We start from the raw sequence: 18,912 nt of genomic DNA, 5'->3' as shown, positions 1-18,912 counted from the left end.
CAAACGTCCGGCTCCTTGTCCCACAAGGAAGGTGCCAGCCCTGAAAGCTCTTGCTGCTCTTCACTGTCCCCGTGCACCCTATCCACAGGCACAACAGCTTTGGGAATCTGTACTTAGACAGGAACGGTACACCTCACGGTGTTCGTTCTCAGCAGAGCCTCTTTCCGAAAAGGCAAACGTCCGGCTCCTTGTCCCACAAGGAAGGTGCCAGCCCAGAAAGCTCTTGCTGCTCTTCACTGTCCCCATGCAGCCTATGCACAGGCACAACAGCACTGGGGATCTGTGCTTGCCCAGGAACGGTACACCTCACGGTGTTCGTTCTCAGCAGAGCCTCTTACCGAAAAGGGAAACGTCCGGCTCCTTGTCCCACAAGGAAGGTGCCAGCCCTGAAAGCTCTTGCTGCTCTTCACTGTCCCCGTGCAGCCTATGCACAGGCACAACAGCACTGGGGATCTGTGCTTGCCCACAGGCTGCACATCTCACGGCGCTTGTACTCGGCAGACGCTCCTTTCGAAAAGGCAAACGTCCGGCTCCTTGTCCCACAAGGAAGGTGCCAGCCCTGAAAGCTCTTGCTGCTCTTCACTGTCCCCGTGCAGCCTATGCACAGGCACAACAGCACTGGGGATCTGTGCTTAGACAGAAACGGTACACCTCACGGTGTTCGTTCTCAGCAGAGCCTCTTTCCGAAAAGGCAAACGTCCGGCTCCTTGTCCCTCAAGGAAGGTGCCAGCCCTGAAAGCTCTTGCTGCTCTTCACTGTCCCCGTGCAGCCTATCCACAGGCACAACAGCTTTGGGAATCTGTACTTAGACAGGAACGGTACACCTCACGGTGTTCGTTCTCAGCAGAGCCTGTTTCCGAAAAGGCAAACGTCCGGCTCCTTGTCCCACAAGGAAGGTGCCAGCCCTGAAAGCTCTTGCTGCTCTTCACTGTCCCCGTGCACCCTATGCACAGGCACAACAGCACTGGGGATCTGTGCTTGCCCACAAGCTGCACATCTCATGGCGCTTGTACTCAGCAGAGCCTCTTTCCGAAAAGGCAAACGTCCGGCTCCTTGTCCCACAAGGAAGGTGCCAGCCCTGAAAGCTCTTGCTGCTCTTCACTGTCCCCGTGCACCCTATCCACAGGCACAACAGCTTTGGGAATCTGTACTTAGACAGGAACGGTACACCTCACGGTGTTCGTTCTCAGCAGAGCCTCTTTCCGAAAAGGCAAACGTCCGGCTCCTTGTCCCACAAGGAAGGTGCCAGCCCTGAAAGCTCTTGCTGCTCTTCACTGTCCCCGTGCACCCTATGCACAGGCACAACAGCACTGGGGATCTGTGCTTGCCCACAGGCTGCACATCTCACGGCGCTTGTACTCGGCAGACGCTCCTTCCGAAAAGGCAAACGTCCGGCTCCTTGTCCCACAAGGAAGGTGCCAGCCCTGAAAGCTCTTGCTGCTCTTCACTGTCCCCGTGCACCCTATCCACAGGAACAACAGCACTGGGGATCTGTGCTTAGACAGGAACGGTACACCTCACGGTGTTCGTTCTCAGCAGAGCCTCTTTCCGAAAAGGCAAACGTCCGGCTCCTTGTCCCACAAGGAAGGTGCCAGCCCTGAAAGCTCTTGCTGCTCTTCACTGTCCCCGTGCACCCTATCCACAGGCACAACAGCACTGGGGATCTGTGCTTGCCCACAGGCTGCATATCTCACGGCGCTTGTACTCGGCAGACGCTCCTTCCGAAAAGGCAAACGTCCGGCTCCTTGTCCCACAAGGAAGGTGCCAGCCCAGAAAGCTCTTGCTGCTCTTCACTGTCCCCGTGCACCCTATCCACAGGCACAACAGCACTGGGGATCTGTGCTTAGACAGAAACGGTACACCTCACGGTGTTCGTTCTCAGCAGAGCCTCTTTCCGAAAAGGCAAACGTCCGGCTCCTTGTCCCACAAGGAAGGTGCCAGCCCAGAAAGCTCTTGCTGCTCTTCACTGTCCCCGTGCAGCCTATCCACAGACACAACAGCACTGGGGATCTGTGCTTGCCCAGGAACGGTACACCTCACGGTGTTCTTTCTCAGCAGAGCCTCTTTCTGAAAATGCAAACGTCCTGCTCCTTCTCCCACAAGGAAGGTGCCAGCCCTGAAAGCTCTTGCTGCTCTTCACTGTCCCCGTGCACCCTATCCACAGGCACAACAGCACTGGGGATCTGTACTTAGACAGGAACGGTACACCTCACGGTGTTCGTTCTCAGCAGAGCCTCTTTCCGAAAAGGCAAACATCCGGCTCCTTGTCCCACAAGGAAGGTGCCAGCCCTGAAAGCTCTTGCTGCTCTTCACTGTCCCCGTGCACCCTATCCACAGGCACAACAGCACTGGGGATCTGTGCTTGCCCAGGAACGGTACACCTCACGGTGTTCGTTCTCGGCAGAGCCTCTTACCGAAAAGGCAAACGTCCGGCTCCTTGTCCCACAAGGAAGGTGCCAGCCCTGAAAGCTCTTGCTGCTCTTCACTGTTCCCGTGCAGCCTATGCACAGGCACAACAGCACTGGGGATCTGTGCTTGCCCAGGAACGGTACACCTCACGGTGTTCGTTCTCAGCAGAGCCTCTTACCAAAAAGGCAAACGTCCGGCTCCTTGTCCCACAAGGAAGGTGCCAGCCCTGAAAGCTCTTGCTGCTCTTCACTGTCCCCGTGCAGCCTATGCACAGGCAAAACAGCACTGGGGATCTGTGCTTGCCCACAGGCTGCACATCTCACGGCGCTTGTACTCGGCAGACACTCCTTTCGAAAAGGCAAACGTCCGGCTCCTTGTCCCACAAGGAAGGTGCCAGCCCTGAAAGCTCTTGCTGCTCTTCACTGTCCCCGTGCACCCTATCCACAGGCACAACAGCACTGGGGATCTGTGCTTGCCCACAGGCTGCACATCAAACGGCACTTGTACTCAGCAGAGCCTATTTCCGAAAAGGCAAACGTCCGGCTCCTTGTCCCACAAGGAAGGTGCCAGCCCAGAAAGCTCTTGCTGCTCTTCACTGTCCCCGTGCACCCTATCCACAGGCACAACAGCACTGGGGATCTGTGCTTGCACAGGAACGGTACACCTCACGGTGTTCGTTCTCAGCAGAGCCTCTTTCCGAAAAGGCAAACGTCCGGCTCCTTGTCCCACAAGGAAGGTGCCAGCCCTGAAAGCTCTTGCTGCTCTTCACTGTCCCCGGGCACCCTATCCACAGGCACAACAGCTTTGGGAATCTGTACTTAGACAGGAACGGTACACCTCACGGTGTTCGTTCTCAGCAGAGCCTCTTTCCGAAAAGGCAAACGTCCGGCTCCTTGTCCCACAAGGAAGGTGCCAGCCCTGAAAGCTCTTGCTGCTCTTCACTGTCCCCGTGCAGCCTATGCACAGGCACAACAGCACTGGGGATCTGTGCTTGCCCACAGGCTGCACATCTCACGGCGCTTGTACTCGGCAGACGCTCCTTCCGAAAAGGCAAACGTCCGGCTCCTTGTCCCACAAGGAAGGTGCCAGCCCTGAAAGCTCTTGCTGCTCTTCACTGTCCCCGTGCACCCTATCCACAGGCACAACAGCACTGGGGATCTGTGCTTAGACAGGAACGGTACACCTCACGGTGTTCGTTCTCAGCAGAGCCTCTTTCCGAAAAGGCAAACGTCCGGCTCCTTGTCCCACAAGGAAGGTGCCAGCCCTGAAAGCTCTTGCTGCTCTTCACTGTCCCCGTGCAGCCTATGCACAGGCACAACAGCACTGGGGATCTGTGCTTGCCCACAGGCTGCACATCTCACGGCGCTTGTACTCGGCAGACGCTCCTTCCGAAAAGGCAAACGTCCGGCTCCTTGTCCCACAAGGAAGGTGCCAGCCCAGAAAGCTCTTGCTGCTCTTCACTGTCCCCGTGCACCCTATCCACAGGCACAACAGCTTTGGGAATCTGTACTTAGACAGGAACGGTACACCTCACGGTGTTCGTTCTCAGCAGAGCCTCTTTCCGAAAAGGCAAACGTCCGGCTCCTTGTCCCACAAGGAAGGTGCCAGCCCTGAAAGCTCTTGCTGCTCTTCACTGTCCCTGTGCAGCCTATGCACAGGCACAACAGCACTGGGGATCTGTGCTTGCCCACAGGCTGCACATCTCACGGCGCTTGTACTCGGCAGACGCTCCTTCCGAAAAGGCAAACGTCCGGCTCCTTGTCCCACAAGGAAGGTGCCAGCCCTGAAAGCTCTTGCTGCTCTTCACTGTCCCCGTGCACCCTATCCACAGGCACAACAGCACTGGGGATCTGTACTTAGACAGGAACGGTACACCTCACGGTGTTCGTTCTCAGCAGAACCTCTTTCCGAAAAGGCAAACATCCGGCTCCTTGTCCCACAAGGAAGGTGCCAGCCCTGAAAGCTCTTGCTGCTCTTCACTGTCCCCGTGCACCCTATCCACAGGCACAACAGCACTGGGGATCTGTGCTTGCCCAGGAACGGTACACCTCACGGTGTTCGTTCTCGGCAGAGCCTCTTACCGAAAAGGCAAACGTCCGGCTCCTTCTCCCACAAGGAAGGTGCCAGCCCTGAAAGCTCTTGCTGCTCTTCACTGTCCCCGTGCACCCTATCCACAGGCACAACAGCTTTGGGAATCTGTACTTAGACAGGAACGGTACACCTCACGGTGTTCGTTCTCAGCAGAGCCTCTTTCCGAAAAGGCAAACGTCCGGCTCCTTGTCCCACAAGGAAGGTGCCAGCCCAGAAAGCTCTTGCTGCTCTTCACTGTCCCCGTGCAGCCTATGCACAGGCACAACAGCACTGGGGATCTGTGCTTAGACAGAAACGGTACACCTCACGGTGTTCGTTCTCAGCAGAGCCTCTTACCGAAAAGGCAAACGTCCGGCTCCTTGTCCCACAAGGAAGGTGCCAGCCCTGAAAGCTCTTGCTGCTCTTCACTGTCCCCGTGCAACCTATGCACAGGCACAACAGCACTGGGGATCTGTGCTTGCCCACAGGCTGCACATCTCACGGCGCTTGTACTCGGCAGACGCTCCTTTCGAAAAGGCAAACGTCCGGCTCCTTGTCCCACAAGGAAGGTGCCAGCCCTGAAAGCTCTTGCTGCTCTTCACTGTCCCCGTGCACCCTATCCACAGGCACAACAGCACTGGGGATCTGTGCTTAGACAGAAACGGTACACCTCACGGTGTTCGTTCTCAGCAGAGCCTCTTTCCGAAAAGGCAAACGTCCGGCTCCTTGTCCCACAAGGAAGGTGCCAGCCCTGAAAGCTCTTGCTGCTCTTCACTGTCCCCGTGCAGCCTATGCACAGGCACAACAGCACTGGGGATCTGTGCTTGCCCACAAGCTGCACATCTCATGGCGCTTGTACTCAGCAGAGCCTCTTTCCGAAAAGGCAAACGTCCGGCTCCTTGTCCCACAAGGAAGGTGCCAGCCCTGAAAGCTCTTGCTGCTCTTCACTGTCCCCGTGCACCCTATCCACAGGCACAACAGCTTTGGGAATCTGTACTTAGACAGGAACGGTACACCTCACGGTGTTCGTTCTCAGCAGAGCCTCTTTCCGAAAAGGCAAACGTCCGGCTCCTTGTCCCACAAGGAAGGTGCCAGCCCTGAAAGCTCTTGCTGCTCTTCACTGTCCCCGTGCACCCTATGCACAGGCACAACAGCACTGGGGATCTGTGCTTGCCCACAGGCTGCACATCTCACGGCGCTTGTACTCGGCAGACGCTCCTTCCGAAAAGGCAAACGTCCGGCTCCTTGTCCCACAAGGAAGGTGCCAGCCCTGAAAGCTCTTGCTGCTCTTCACTGTCCCCGTGCACCCTATCCACAGGCACAACAGCACTGGGGATCTGTACTTAGACAGGAACGGTACACCTCACGGTGTTCGTTCTCAGCAGAACCTCTTTCCGAAAAGGCAAACATCCGGCTCCTTGTCCCACAAGGAAGGTGCCAGCCCTGAAAGCTCTTGCTGCTCTTCACTGTCCCCGTGCACCCTATCCACAGGCACAACAGCACTGGGGATCTGTGCTTGCCCAGGAACGGTACACCTCACGGTGTTCGTTCTCGGCAGAGCCTCTTACCGAAAAGGCAAACGTCCGGCTCCTTCTCCCACAAGGAAGGTGCCAGCCCTGAAAGCTCTTGCTGCTCTTCACTGTCCCCGTGCACCCTATCCACAGGCACAACAGCTTTGGGAATCTGTACTTAGACAGGAACGGTACACCTCACGGTGTTCGTTCTCAGCAGAGCCTCTTACCGAAAAGGCAAACGTCCGGCTCCTTGTCCCACAAGGAAGGTGCCAGCCCTGAAAGCTCTTGCTGCTCTTCACTGTCCCCGTGCAGCCTATGCACAGGCACAACAGCACTGGGGATCTGTGCTTAGACAGAAACGGTACACCTCACGGTGTTCGTTCTCAGCAGAGCCTCTTACCGAAAAGGCAAACGTCCGGCTCCTTGTCCCACAAGGAAGGTGCCAGCCCTGAAAGCTCTTGCTGCTCTTCACTGTCCCCGTGCAACCTATGCACAGGCACAACAGCACTGGGGATCTGTGCTTGCCCACAGGCTGCACATCTCACGGCGCTTGTACTCGGCAGACGCTCCTTTCGAAAAGGCAAACGTCCGGCTCCTTGTCCCACAAGGAAGGTGCCAGCCCTGAAAGCTCTTGCTGCTCTTCACTGTCCCCGTGCACCCTATCCACAGGCACAACAGCACTGGGGATCTGTGCTTAGACAGAAACGGTACACCTCACGGTGTTCGTTCTCAGCAGAGCCTCTTTCCGAAAAGGCAAACGTCCGGCTCCTTGTCCCACAAGGAAGGTGCCAGCCCTGAAAGCTCTTGCTGCTCTTCACTGTCCCCGTGCAGCCTATGCACAGGCACAACAGCACTGGGGATCTGTGCTTGCCCACAAGCTGCACATCTCATGGCGCTTGTACTCAGCAGAGCCTCTTTCCGAAAAGGCAAACGTCCGGCTCCTTGTCCCACAAGGAAGGTGCCAGCCCTGAAAGCTCTTGCTGCTCTTCACTGTCCCCGTGCACCCTATCCACAGGCACAACAGCTTTGGGAATCTGTACTTAGACAGGAACGGTACACCTCACGGTGTTCGTTCTCAGCAGAGCCTCTTTCCGAAAAGGCAAACGTCCGGCTCCTTGTCCCACAAGGAAGGTGCCAGCCCTGAAAGCTCTTGCTGCTCTTCACTGTCCCCGTGCACCCTATGCACAGGCACAACAGCACTGGGGATCTGTGCTTGCCCACAGGCTGCACATCTCACGGCGCTTGTACTCGGCAGACGCTCCTTCCGAAAAGGCAAACGTCCGGCTCCTTGTCCCACAAGGAAGGTGCCAGCCCTGAAAGCTCTTGCTGCTCTTCACTGTCCCCGTGCAGCCTATCCACAGGCACAACAGCACTGGGGATCTGTACTTAGACAGGAACGGTACACCTCACGGTGTTCGTTCTCAGCAGAACCTCTTTCCGAAAAGGCAAACGTCCGGCTCCTTGTCCCACAAGGAAGGTGCCAGCCCTGAAAGCTCTTGCTGCTCTTCACTGTCCCCGTGCACCCTATGCACAGGCACAACAGCACTGGGGATCTGTGCTTGCCCACAGGCTGCACATCTCACGGCGCTTGTACTCGGCAGACGCTCCTTCCGAAAAGGCAAACGTCCGGCTCCTTGTCCCACAAGGAAGGTGCCAGCCCAGAAAGCTCTTGCTGCTCTTCACTGTCCCCGTGCACCCTATCCACAGGCACAACAGCACTGGGGATCTGTGCTTAGACAGGAACGGTACACCTCACGGTGTTCGTTCTCAGCAGAGCCTCTTTCCGAAAAGGCAAACATCCGGCTCCTTGTCCCACAAGGAAGGTGCCAGCCCTGAAAGCTCTTGCTGCTCTTCACTGTCCCCGTGCAGCCTATCCACAGGCACAACAGCACTGGGGATCTGTGCTTGCCCACAGGCTGCATATCTCACGGCGCTTGTACTCGGCAGACGCTCCTTCCGAAAAGGCAAACGTCCGGCTCCTTGTCCCACAAGGAAGGTGCCAGCCCAGAAAGCTCTTGCTGCTCTTCACTGTCCCCGTGCACCCTATCCACAGGCACAACAGCTTTGGGATTCTGTACTTAGACAGGAACGGTACACCTCACGGTGTTCGTTCTCAGCAGAGCCTCTTTCCGAAAAGGCAAACGTCCGGCTCCTTGTCCCACAAGGAAGGTGCCAGCCCTGAAAGCTCTTGCTGCTCTTCACTGTCCCTGTGCACCCTATCCACAGGCACAACAGCACTGGGGATCTGTGCTTGCCCACAGGCTGCACATCTCACGGCGCTTGTACTCGGCAGACGCTCCTTCCGAAAAGGCAAACGTCCGGCTCCTTGTCCCACAAGGAAGGTGCCAGCCCTGAAAGCTCTTGCTGCTCTTCACTGTCCCCGTGCACCCTATCCACAGGCACAACAGCACTGGGGATCTGTGCTTAGACAGGAACGGTACACCTCACGGTGTTCGTTCTCAGCAGAGCCTCTTACCGAAAAGGCAAACGTCCGGCTCCTTGTCCCACAAGGAAGGTGCCAGCCCTGAAAGCTCTTGCTGCTCTTCACTGTCCCCGTGCAGCCTATGCACAGGCACAACAGCACTGGGGATCTGTGCTTGCCCACAGGCTGCACATCTCACAGCGCTTGTACTCGGCAGACGCTCCTTCCGAAAAGGCAAACGTCCGGCTCCTTGTCCCACAAGGAAGGTGCCAGCCCTGAAAGCTCTTGCTGCTCTTCACTGTCCCCGTGCAGCCTATCCACAGACACAACAGCACTGGGGATCTGTGCTTGCACAGGAACGGTACACCTCACGGTGTTCTTTCTCAGCAGAGCCTCTTTCTGAAAATGCAAACGTCCTGCTCCTTCTCCCACAAGGAAGGTGCCAGCCCTGAAAGCTCTTGCTGCTCTTCACTGTCCCCGTGCACCCTATCCACAGGCACAACAGCACTGGGGATCTGTACTTAGACAGGAACGGTACACCTCACGGTGTTCGTTCTCAGCAGAGCCTCTTACCGAAAAGGCAAACATCCGGCTCCTTGTCCCACAAGGAAGGTGCCAGCCCTGAAAGCTCTTGCTGCTCTTCACTGTCCCCGTGCACCCTATCCACAGGCACAACAGCACTGGGGATCTGTGCTTGCCCAGGAACGGTACACCTCACGGTGTTCGTTCTCGGCAGAGCCTCTTTCCGAAAAGGCAAACGTCCGGCTCCTTGTCCCACAAAGAAGGTGCCAGCCCTGAAAGCTCTTGCTGCTCTTCACTGTTCCCGTGCAGCCTATGCACAGGCACAACAGCACTGGGGATCTGTGCTTGCCCAGGAACGGTACACCTCACGGTGTTCGTTCTCAGCAGAGCCTCTTACCGAAAAGGCAAACGTCCGGCTCCTTGTCCCACAAGGAAGGTGCCAGCCCTGAAAGCTCTTGCTGCTCTTCACTGTCCCCGTGCAGCCTATGCACAGGCACAACAGCACTGGGGATCTGTGCTTGCCCACAGGCTGCACATCTCACGGCGCTTGTACTCGGCAGACACTCCTTTCGAAAAGGCAAACGTCCGGCTCCTTGTCCCACAAGGAAGGTGCCAGCCCTGAAAGCTCTTGCTGCTCTTCACTGTCCCCGTGCACCCTATCCACAGGCACAACAGCACTGGGGATCTGTGCTTAGACAGAAACGGTACACCTCACGGTGTTCGTTCTCAGCAGAGCCTCTTTCCGAAAAGGCAAACGTCCGGCTCCTTGTCCCACAAGGAAGGTGCCAGCCCTGAAAGCTCTTGCTGCTCTTCACTGTCCCCGTGCAGCCTATGCACAGGCACAACAGCACTGGGGATCTGTGCTTGCCCACAGGCTGCACATCTCACGGCACTTGTACTCAGCAGAGCCTCTTTCCGAAAAGGCAAACGTCCGGCTCCTTGTCCCACAAGGAAGGTGCCAGCCCAGAAAGCTCTTGCTGCTCTTCACTGTCCCCGTGCACCCTATCCACAGGCACAACAGCACTGGGGATCTGTGCTTGCACAGGAACGGTACACCTCACGGTGTTCGTTCTCAGCAGAGCCTCTTTCCGAAAAGGCAAACGTCCGGCTCCTTGTCCCACAAGGAAGGTGCCAGCCCTGAAAGCTCTTGCTGCTCTTCACTGTCCCCGTGCACCCTATCCACAGGCACAACAGCACTGGGGATCTGTACTTAGACAGGAACGGTACACCTCACGGTGTTCGTTCTCAGCAGAGCCTCTTACCGAAAAGGCAAACGTCCGGCTCCTTGTCCCACAAGGAAGGTGCCAGCCCAGAAAGCTCTTGCTGCTCTTCACTGTCCCCGTGCAGCCTATGCACAGGCACAACAGCACTGGGGATCTGTGCTTGCCCACAGGCTGCACATCTCACGGCGCTTGTACTCGGCAGACGCTCCTTCCGAAAAGGCAAACGTCCGGCTCCTTGTCCCACAAGGAAGGTGCCAGCCCTGAAAGCTCTTGCTGCTCTTCACTGTCCCCGTGCAGCCTATGCACAGGCACAACAGCACTGGGGATCTGTGCTTAGACAGGAACGGTACACCTCACGGTGTTCGTTCTCAGCAGAGCCTCTTTCCGAAAAGGCAAACGTCCGGCTCCTTGTCCCACAAGGAAGGTGCCAGCCCTGAAAGCTCTTGCTGCTCTTCACTGTCCCCGTGCACCCTATCCACAGGCACAACAGCACTGGGGATCTGTGCTTGCCCACAGGCTGCACATCTCACGGCGCTTGTACTCGGCAGACGCTCCTTCCGAAAAGGCAAACGTCCGGCTCCTTGTCCCACAAGGAAGGTGCCAGCCCAGAAAGCTCTTGCTGCTCTTCACTGTCCCCGTGCACCCTATCCACAGGCACAACAGCTTTGGGAATCTGTACTTAGACAGGAACGGTACACCTCACGGTGTTCGTTCTCAGCAGAGCCTCTTTCCGAAAAGGCAAACGTCCGGCTCCTTGTCCCACAAGGAAGGTGCCAGCCCTGAAAGCTCTTGCTGCTCTTCACTGTCCCCGTGCACCCTATCCACAGACACAACAGCACTGGGGATCTGTGCTTGCCCACAGGCTGCACATCTCACGGCGCTTGTACTCGGCAGACGCTCCTTCCGAAAAGGCAAACGTCCGGCTCCTTGTCCCACAAGGAAGGTGCCAGCCCTGAAAGCTCTTGCTGCTCTTCACTGTCCCCGTGCACCCTATCCACAGGCACAACAGCACTGGGGATCTGTGCTTAGACAGGAACGGTACACCTCACGGTGTTCGTTCTCAGCAGAGCCTCTTACCGAAAAGGCAAACGTCCGGCTCCTTGTCCCACAAGGAAGGTGCCAGCCCTGAAAGCTCTTGCTGCTCTTCACTGTCCCCGTGCAGCCTATGCACAGGCACAACAGCACTGGGGATCTGTGCTTGCCCACAGGCTGCACATCTCACGGCGCTTGTACTCGGCAGACGCTCCTTCCGAAAAGGCAAACGTCCGGCTCCTTGTCCCACAAGGAAGGTGCCAGCCCTGAAAGCTCTTGCTGCTCTTCACTGTCCCCGTGCAGCCTATCCACAGGCACAACAGCACTGGGGATCTGTGCTTGCACAGGAACGGTACACCTCACGGTGTTCTTTCTCAGCAGAGCCTCTTACGGAAAAGGCAAACGTCCGGCTCCTTGTCCCACAAGGAAGGTGCCAGCCCTGAAAGCTCTTGCTGCTCTTCACTGTCCCCGTGCACCCTATCCACAGGCACAACAGCACTGGGGATCTGTACTTAGACAGGAACGGTACACCTCACGGTGTTCGTTCTCAGCAGAACCTCTTTCCGAAAAGGCAAACATCCGGCTCCTTGTCCCACAAGGAAGGTGCCAGCCCTGAAAGCTCTTGCTGCTCTTCACTGTCCCCGTGCACCCTATCCACAGGCACAACAGCACTGGGGATCTGTGCTTGCCCAGGAACGGTACACCTCACGGTGTTCGTTCTCGGCAGAGCCTCTTACCGAAAAGGCAAACGTCCGGCTCCTTGTCCCACAAGGAAGGTGCCAGCCCTGAAAGCTCTTGCTGCTCTTCACTGTCCCCGTGCAGCCTATGCACAGGCACAACAGCACTGGGGATCTGTGCTTGCCCACAGGCTGCACATCTCACGGCGCTTGTACTCGGCAGACACTCCTTTCGAAAAGGCAAACATCCGGCTCCTTGTCCCACAAGGAAGGTGCCAGCCCTGAAAGCTCTTGCTGCTCTTCACTGTCCCCGTGCACCCTATCCACAGGCACAACAGCACTGGGGATCTGTGCTTAGACAGAAACGGTACACCTCACGGTGTTCGTTCTCAGCAGAGCCTCTTTCCGAAAAGGCAAACGTCCGGCTCCTTGTCCCACAAGGAAGGTGCCAGCCCTGAAAGCTCTTGCTGCTCTTCACTGTCCCCGTGCAGCCTATGCACAGGCACAACAGCACTGGGGATCTGTGCTTGCCCACACGCTGCACATCTCACGGCACTTGTACTCAGCAGAGCCTCTTTCCGAAAAGGCAAACGTCCGGCTCCTTGTCCCACAAGGAAGGTGCCAGCCCTGAAAGCTCTTGCTGCTCTTCACTGTCCCCGTGCACCCTATCCACAGGCACAACAGCACTGGGGATCTGTGCTTGCACAGGAACGGTACACCTCACGGTGTTCGTTCTCAGCAGAGCCTCTTTCCGAAAAGGCAAACGTCCGGCTCCTTGTCCCACAAGGAAGGTGCCAGCCCTGAAAGCTCTTGCTGCTCTTCACTGTCCCCGTGCACCCTATCCACAGGCACAACAGCACTGGGGATCTGTGCTTGCCCAGGAACGGTACACCTCACGGTGTTCGTTCTCGGCATTGCAATTTTCCGAAAAGGCAAACGTCCGGCTCCTTGTCCCACAAGGAAGGTGCCAGCCCAGAAAGCTCTTGCTGCTCTTCACTGTCCCCGTGCACCCTATCCACAGGCACAACAGCTTTGGGAATCTGTACTTAGACAGGAACGGTACACCTCACGGTGTTCGTTCTCAGCAGAGCCTCTTTCCGAAAAGGCAAACGTCCGGCTCCTTGTCCCACAAGGAAGGTGCCAGCCCTGAAAGCTCTTGCTGCTCTTCACTGTCCCCGTGCAGCCTATGCACAGGCACAACAGCACTGGGGATCTGTGCTTGCCCACAGGCTGCACATCTCACGGCGCTTGTACTCGGCAGACGCTCCTTCCGAAAAGGCAAACGTCCGGCTCCTTGTCCCACAAGGAAGGTGCCAGCCCTGAAAGCTCTTGCTGCTCTTCACTGTCCCCGTGCAGCCTATCCACAGGCACAACAGCACTGGGGATCTGTGCTTGCACAGGAACGGTACACCTCACGGTGTTCGTTCTCAGCAGAGCCTCTTACCGAAAAGGCAAACATCCGGCTCCTTGTCCCACAAGGAAGGTGCCAGCCCTGAAAGCTCTTGCTGCTCTTCACTGTCCCCGTGCACCCTATCCACAGGCACAACAGCACTGGGGATCTGTGCTTGCACAGGAACGGTACACCTCACGGTGTTCGTTCTCGGCAGAGCCTCTTTCCGAAAAGGCAAACGTCCGGCTCCTTGTCCCACAAGGAAGGTGCCAGCCCTGAAAGCTCTTGCTGCTCTTCACTGTCTCCGTGCACCCTATCCACAGGCACAACAGCACTGGGGATCTGTGCTTGCCCAGGAACGGTACACCTCACGGTGTTCGTTCTCGGCATTGCAATTTTCCGAAAAGGCAAACGTCCGGCTCCTTGTCCCACAAGGAAGGTGCCAGCCCAGAAAGCTCTTGCTGCTCTTCACTGTCCCCGTGCACCCTATCCACAGGCACAACAGCACTGGGGATCTGTGCTTGCACAGGAACGGTACACCTCACGGTGTTCGTTCTCAGCAGAGCCTCTTACCGAAAAGGCAAACGTCCGGCTCCTTGTCCCACAAGGAAGGTGCCAGCCCTGAAAGCTCTTGCTGCTCTTCACTGTCCCCGTGCAGCCTATGCACAGGCACAACAGCACTGGGGATCTGTGCTTGCCCACAGGCTGCACATCTCACGGCGCTTGTACTCGGCAGACGCTCCTTTCGAAAAGGCAAACGTCCGGCTCCTTGTCCCACAAGGAAGGTGCCAGCCCTGAAAGCTCTTGCTGCTCTTCACTGTCCCCGTGCACCCTATCCACAGGCACAACAGCACTGTGGATCTGTGCTTAGACAGGAACGGTACACCTCACGGTGTTCGTTCTCAGCAGAGCCTCTTTCCGAAAAGGCAAACGTCCGGCTCCTTGTCCCACAAGGAAGGTGCCAGCCCTGAAAGCTCTTGCTGCTCTTCACTGTCCCCGTGCAGCCTATGCACAGGCACAACAGCACTGGGGATCTGTGCTTGCCCACAGGCTGCACATCTCACGGCGCTTGTACTCAGCAGAGCCTCTTTCCGAAAAGGCAAACGTCCGGCTCCTTGTCCCACAAGGAAGGTGCCAGCCCAGAAAGCTCTTGCTGCTCTTCACTGTCCCCATGCACCCTATCCACAGGCACAACAGCTTTGGGAATCTGTACTTAGACAGGAACGGTACACCTCACGGTGTTCGTTCTCAGCAGAGCCTCTTTCCGAAAAGGCAAACGTCCGGCTCCTTGTCCCACAAGGAAGGTGCCAGCCCTGAAAGCTCTTGCTGCTCTTCACTGTCCCTGTGCACCCTATCCACAGGCACAACAGCACTGGGGATCTGTGCTTGCCCACAGGCTGCACATCTCACGGCGCTTGTACTCGGCAGACGCTCCTTCCGAAAAGGCAAACGTCCGGCTCCTTGTCCCACAAGGAAGGTGCCAGCCCAGAAAGCTCTTGCTGCTCTTCACTGTCCCCGTGCACCCTATCCACAGGCACAACAGCACTGGGGATCTGTGCTTAGACAGAAACGGTACACCTCACGGTGTTCGTTCTCAGCAGAGCCTCTTACCGAAAAGGCAAACGTCCGGCTCCTTGTCCCACAAGGAAGGTGCCAGCCCTGAAAGCTCTTGCTGCTCTTCACTGTCCCCGTGCAGCCTATGCACAGGCACAACAGCACTGGGGATCTGTGCTTGCCCACAGGCTGCACATCTCACGGCGCTTGTACTCGGCAGACGCTCCTTCCGAAAAGGCAAACGTCCGGCTCCTTGTCCCACAAGGAAGGTGCCAGCCCTGAAAGCTCTTGCTGCTCTTCACTGTCCCCGTGCAGCCTATGCACAGGCACAACAGCACTGGGGATCTGTGCTTGCCCAGGAACGATACACCTCACGGTGTTCGTTCTCAGCAGAGCCTCTTACCGAAAAGGCAAACGTCCGGCTCCTTGTCCCACAAGGAAGGTGCCAGCCCTGAAAGCTCTTGCTGCTCTTCACTGTCCCCGTGCACCCTATCCACAGGCACAACAGCTTTGGGAATCTGTACTTAGACAGGAACGGTACACCTCACGGTGTTCGTTCTCAGCAGAGCCTCTTACCGAAAAGGCAAACGTCCGGCTCCTTCTCCCACAAGGAAGGTGCCAGCCCTGAAAGCTCTTGCTGCTCTTCACTGTCCCCGTGCACCCTATCCACAGGCACAACAGCACTGGGGATCTGTGCTTAGACAGAAACGGTACACCTCACGGTGTTCGTTCTCAGCAGAGCCTCTTACCGAAAAGGCAAACGTCCGGCTCCTTGTCCCACAAGGAAGGTGCCAGCCCTGAAAGCTCTTGCTGCTCTTCACTGTCCCCGTGCAGCCTATGCACAGGCACAACAGCACTGGGGATCTGTGCTTGCCCACAGGCTGCACATCTCACGGCGCTTGTACTCGGCAGACGCTCCTTCCGAAAAGGCAAACGTCCGGCTCCTTGTCCCACAAGGAAGGTGCCAGCCCTGAAAGCTCTTGCTGCTCTTCACTGTCCCCATGCACCCTATCCACAGGCACAAGAGCACTGGGGATCTGTGCTTGCCCAGGAACGGTACACCTCACGGTGTTCGTTCTCGGCATTGCAATTTTCCGAAAAGGCAAACGTCCGGCTCCTTGTCCCACAAGGAAGGTGCCAGCCCAGAAAGCTCTTGCTGCTCTTCACTGTCCCCGTGCAGCCTATGCACAGGCACAACAGCACTGGGGATCTGTGCTTGCCGAGGAATGGTACACCTCACGGTGTTCGTTCTCAGCAGAGCCTCTTACCTAAAAGGCAAACGTCCGGCTCCTTGTCCCACAAGGAAGGTGCCAGCCCTGAAAGCTCTTGCTGCTCTTCACTGTCCCCGTGCAGCCTATCCACAGGCACAACAGCACTGGGGATCTGTGCTTGCACAGGAACGGTACACCTCACGGTGTTCGTTCTCAGCAGAGCCTCTTACCGAAAAGGCAAACGTCCGGCTCCTTGTCCCACAAGGAAGGTGCCAGCCCTGAAAGCTCTTGCTGCTCTTCACTGTCCCCGTGCAGCCTATGCACAGGCACAACAGCACTGGGGATCTCTGCTTGCCCACAGGCTGCACATCTCACGGCGCTTGTACTCGGCAGACGCTCCTTTCGAAAAGGCAAACGTCCGGCTCCTTGTCCCACAAGGAAGGTGCCAGCCCTGAAAGCTCTTGCTGCTCTTCACTGTCCCCGTGCAGCCTATGCACAGGCACAACAGCACTGGGGATCTGTGCTTGCCCACAGGCTGCACATCTCACGGCGCTTGTACTCAGCAGAGCCTCTTTCCGAAAAGGCAAACGTCCGGCTCCTTGTCCCACAAGGAAGGTGCCAGCCCAGAAAGCTCTTGCTGCTCTTCACTGTCCCCATGCACCCTATCCACAGGCACAACAGCTTTGGGAATCTGTACTTAGACAGGAACGGTACACCTCACGGTGTTCGTTCTCAGCAGAGCCTCTTTCCGAAAAGGCAAACGTCCGGCTCCTTGTCCCACAAGGAAGGTGCCAGCCCTGAAAGCTCTTGCTGCTCTTCACTGTCCCTGTGCACCCTATCCACAGGCACAACAGCACTGGGGATCTGTGCTTGCCCACAGGCTGCACATCTCACGGCGCTTGTACTCGGCAGACGCTCCTTCCGAAAAGGCAAACGTCCGGCTCCTTGTCCCACAAGGAAGGTGCCAGCCCAGAAAGCTCTTGCTGCTCTTCACTGTCCCCGTGCACCCTATCCACAGGCACAACAGCACTGGGGATCTGTGCTTAGACAGAAACGGTACACCTCACGGTGTTCGTTCTCAGCAGAGCCTCTTACCGAAAAGGCAAACGTCCGGCTCCTTGTCCCACAAGGAAGGTGCCAGCCCTGAAAGCTCTTGCTGCTCTTCACTGTCCCCGTGCAGCCTATGCACAGGCACAACAGCACTGGGGATCTGTGCTTGCCCACAGGCTGCACATCTCACGGCGCTTGTACTCGGCAGACGCTCCTTCCGAAAAGGCAAACGTCCGGCTCCTTGTCCCACAAGGAAGGTGCCAGCCCTGAAAGCTCTTGCTGCTCTTCACTGTCCCCGTGCAGCCTATGCACAGGCACAACAGCACTGGGGATCTGTGCTTGCCCAGGAACGATACACCTCACGGTGTTCGTTCTCAGCAGAGCCTCTTACCGAAAAGGCAAACGTCCGGCTCCTTGTCCCACAAGGAAGGTGCCAGCCCTGAAAGCTCTTGCTGCTCTTCACTGTCCCCGTGCACCCTATCCACAGGCACAACAGCTTTGGGAATCTGTACTTAGACAGGAACGGTACACCTCACGGTGTTCGTTCTCAGCAGAGCCTCTTACCGAAAAGGCAAACGTCCGGCTCCTTCTCCCACAAGGAAGGTGCCAGCCCTGAAAGCTCTTGCTGCTCTTCACTGTCCCCGTGCACCCTATCCACAGGCACAACAGCACTGGGGATCTGTGCTTAGACAGAAACGGTACACCTCACGGTGTTCGTTCTCAGCAGAGCCTCTTACCGAAAAGGCAAACGTCCGGCTCCTTGTCCCACAAGGAAGGTGCCAGCCCTGAAAGCTCTTGCTGCTCTTCACTGTCCCCGTGCAGCCTATGCACAGGCACAACAGCACTGGGGATCTGTGCTTGCCCACAGGCTGCACATCTCACGGCGCTTGTACTCGGCAGACGCTCCTTCCGAAAAGGCAAACGTCCGGCTCCTTGTCCCACAAGGAAGGTGCCAGCCCTGAAAGCTCTTGCTGCTCTTCACTGTCCCCATGCACCCTATCCACAGGCACAAGAGCACTGGGGATCTGTGCTTGCCCAGGAACGGTACACCTCACGGTGTTCGTTCTCGGCATTGCAATTTTCCGAAAAGGCAAACGTCCGGCTCCTTGTCCCACAAGGAAGGTGCCAGCCCAGAAAGCTCTTGCTGCTCTTCACTGTCCCCGTGCAGCCTATGCACAGGCACAACAGCACTGGGGATCTGTGCTTGCCGAGGAATGGTACACCTCACGGTGTTCGTTCTCAGCAGAGCCTCTTACCTAAAAGGCAAACGTCCGGCTCCTTGTCCCACAAGGAAGGTGCCAGCCCTGAAAGCTCTTGCTGCTCTTCACTGTCCCCGTGCAGCCTATCCACAGGCACAACAGCACTGGGGATCTGTGCTTGCACAGGAACGGTACACCTCACGGTGTTCGTTCTCAGCAGAGCCTCTTACCGAAAAGGCAAACGTCCGGCTCCTTGTCCCACAAGGAAGGTGCCAGCCCTGAAAGCTCTTGCTGCTCTTCACTGTCCCCGTGCAGCCTATGCACAGGCACAACAGCACTGGGGATCTCTGCTTGCCCACAGGCTGCACATCTCACGGCGCTTGTACTCGGCAGACGCTCCTTTCGAAAAGGCAAACGTCCGGCTCCTTGTCCCACAAGGAAGGTGCCAGCCCTGAAAGCTCTTGCTGCTCTTCACTGTCCCCGTGCAGCCTATCCACAGGCACAACAGCACTGGGGATCTGTGCTTAGACAGGAACGGTACACCTCACGGTGTTCGTTCTCAGCAGAGCCTCTTTCCGAAAAGGCAAACGTCCGGCTCCTTCTCCCACAAGGAAGGTGCCAGCCCTGAAAGCTCTTGCT

Source organism: Buteo buteo, chromosome 23 (genome assembly GCF_964188355.1).
Source record: "Buteo buteo chromosome 23, bButBut1.hap1.1, whole genome shotgun sequence".
In the NCBI taxonomy this organism is placed as follows: domain Eukaryota; kingdom Metazoa; phylum Chordata; class Aves; order Accipitriformes; family Accipitridae; genus Buteo; species Buteo buteo.
This window is presented reverse-complemented; position numbering follows the sequence as displayed.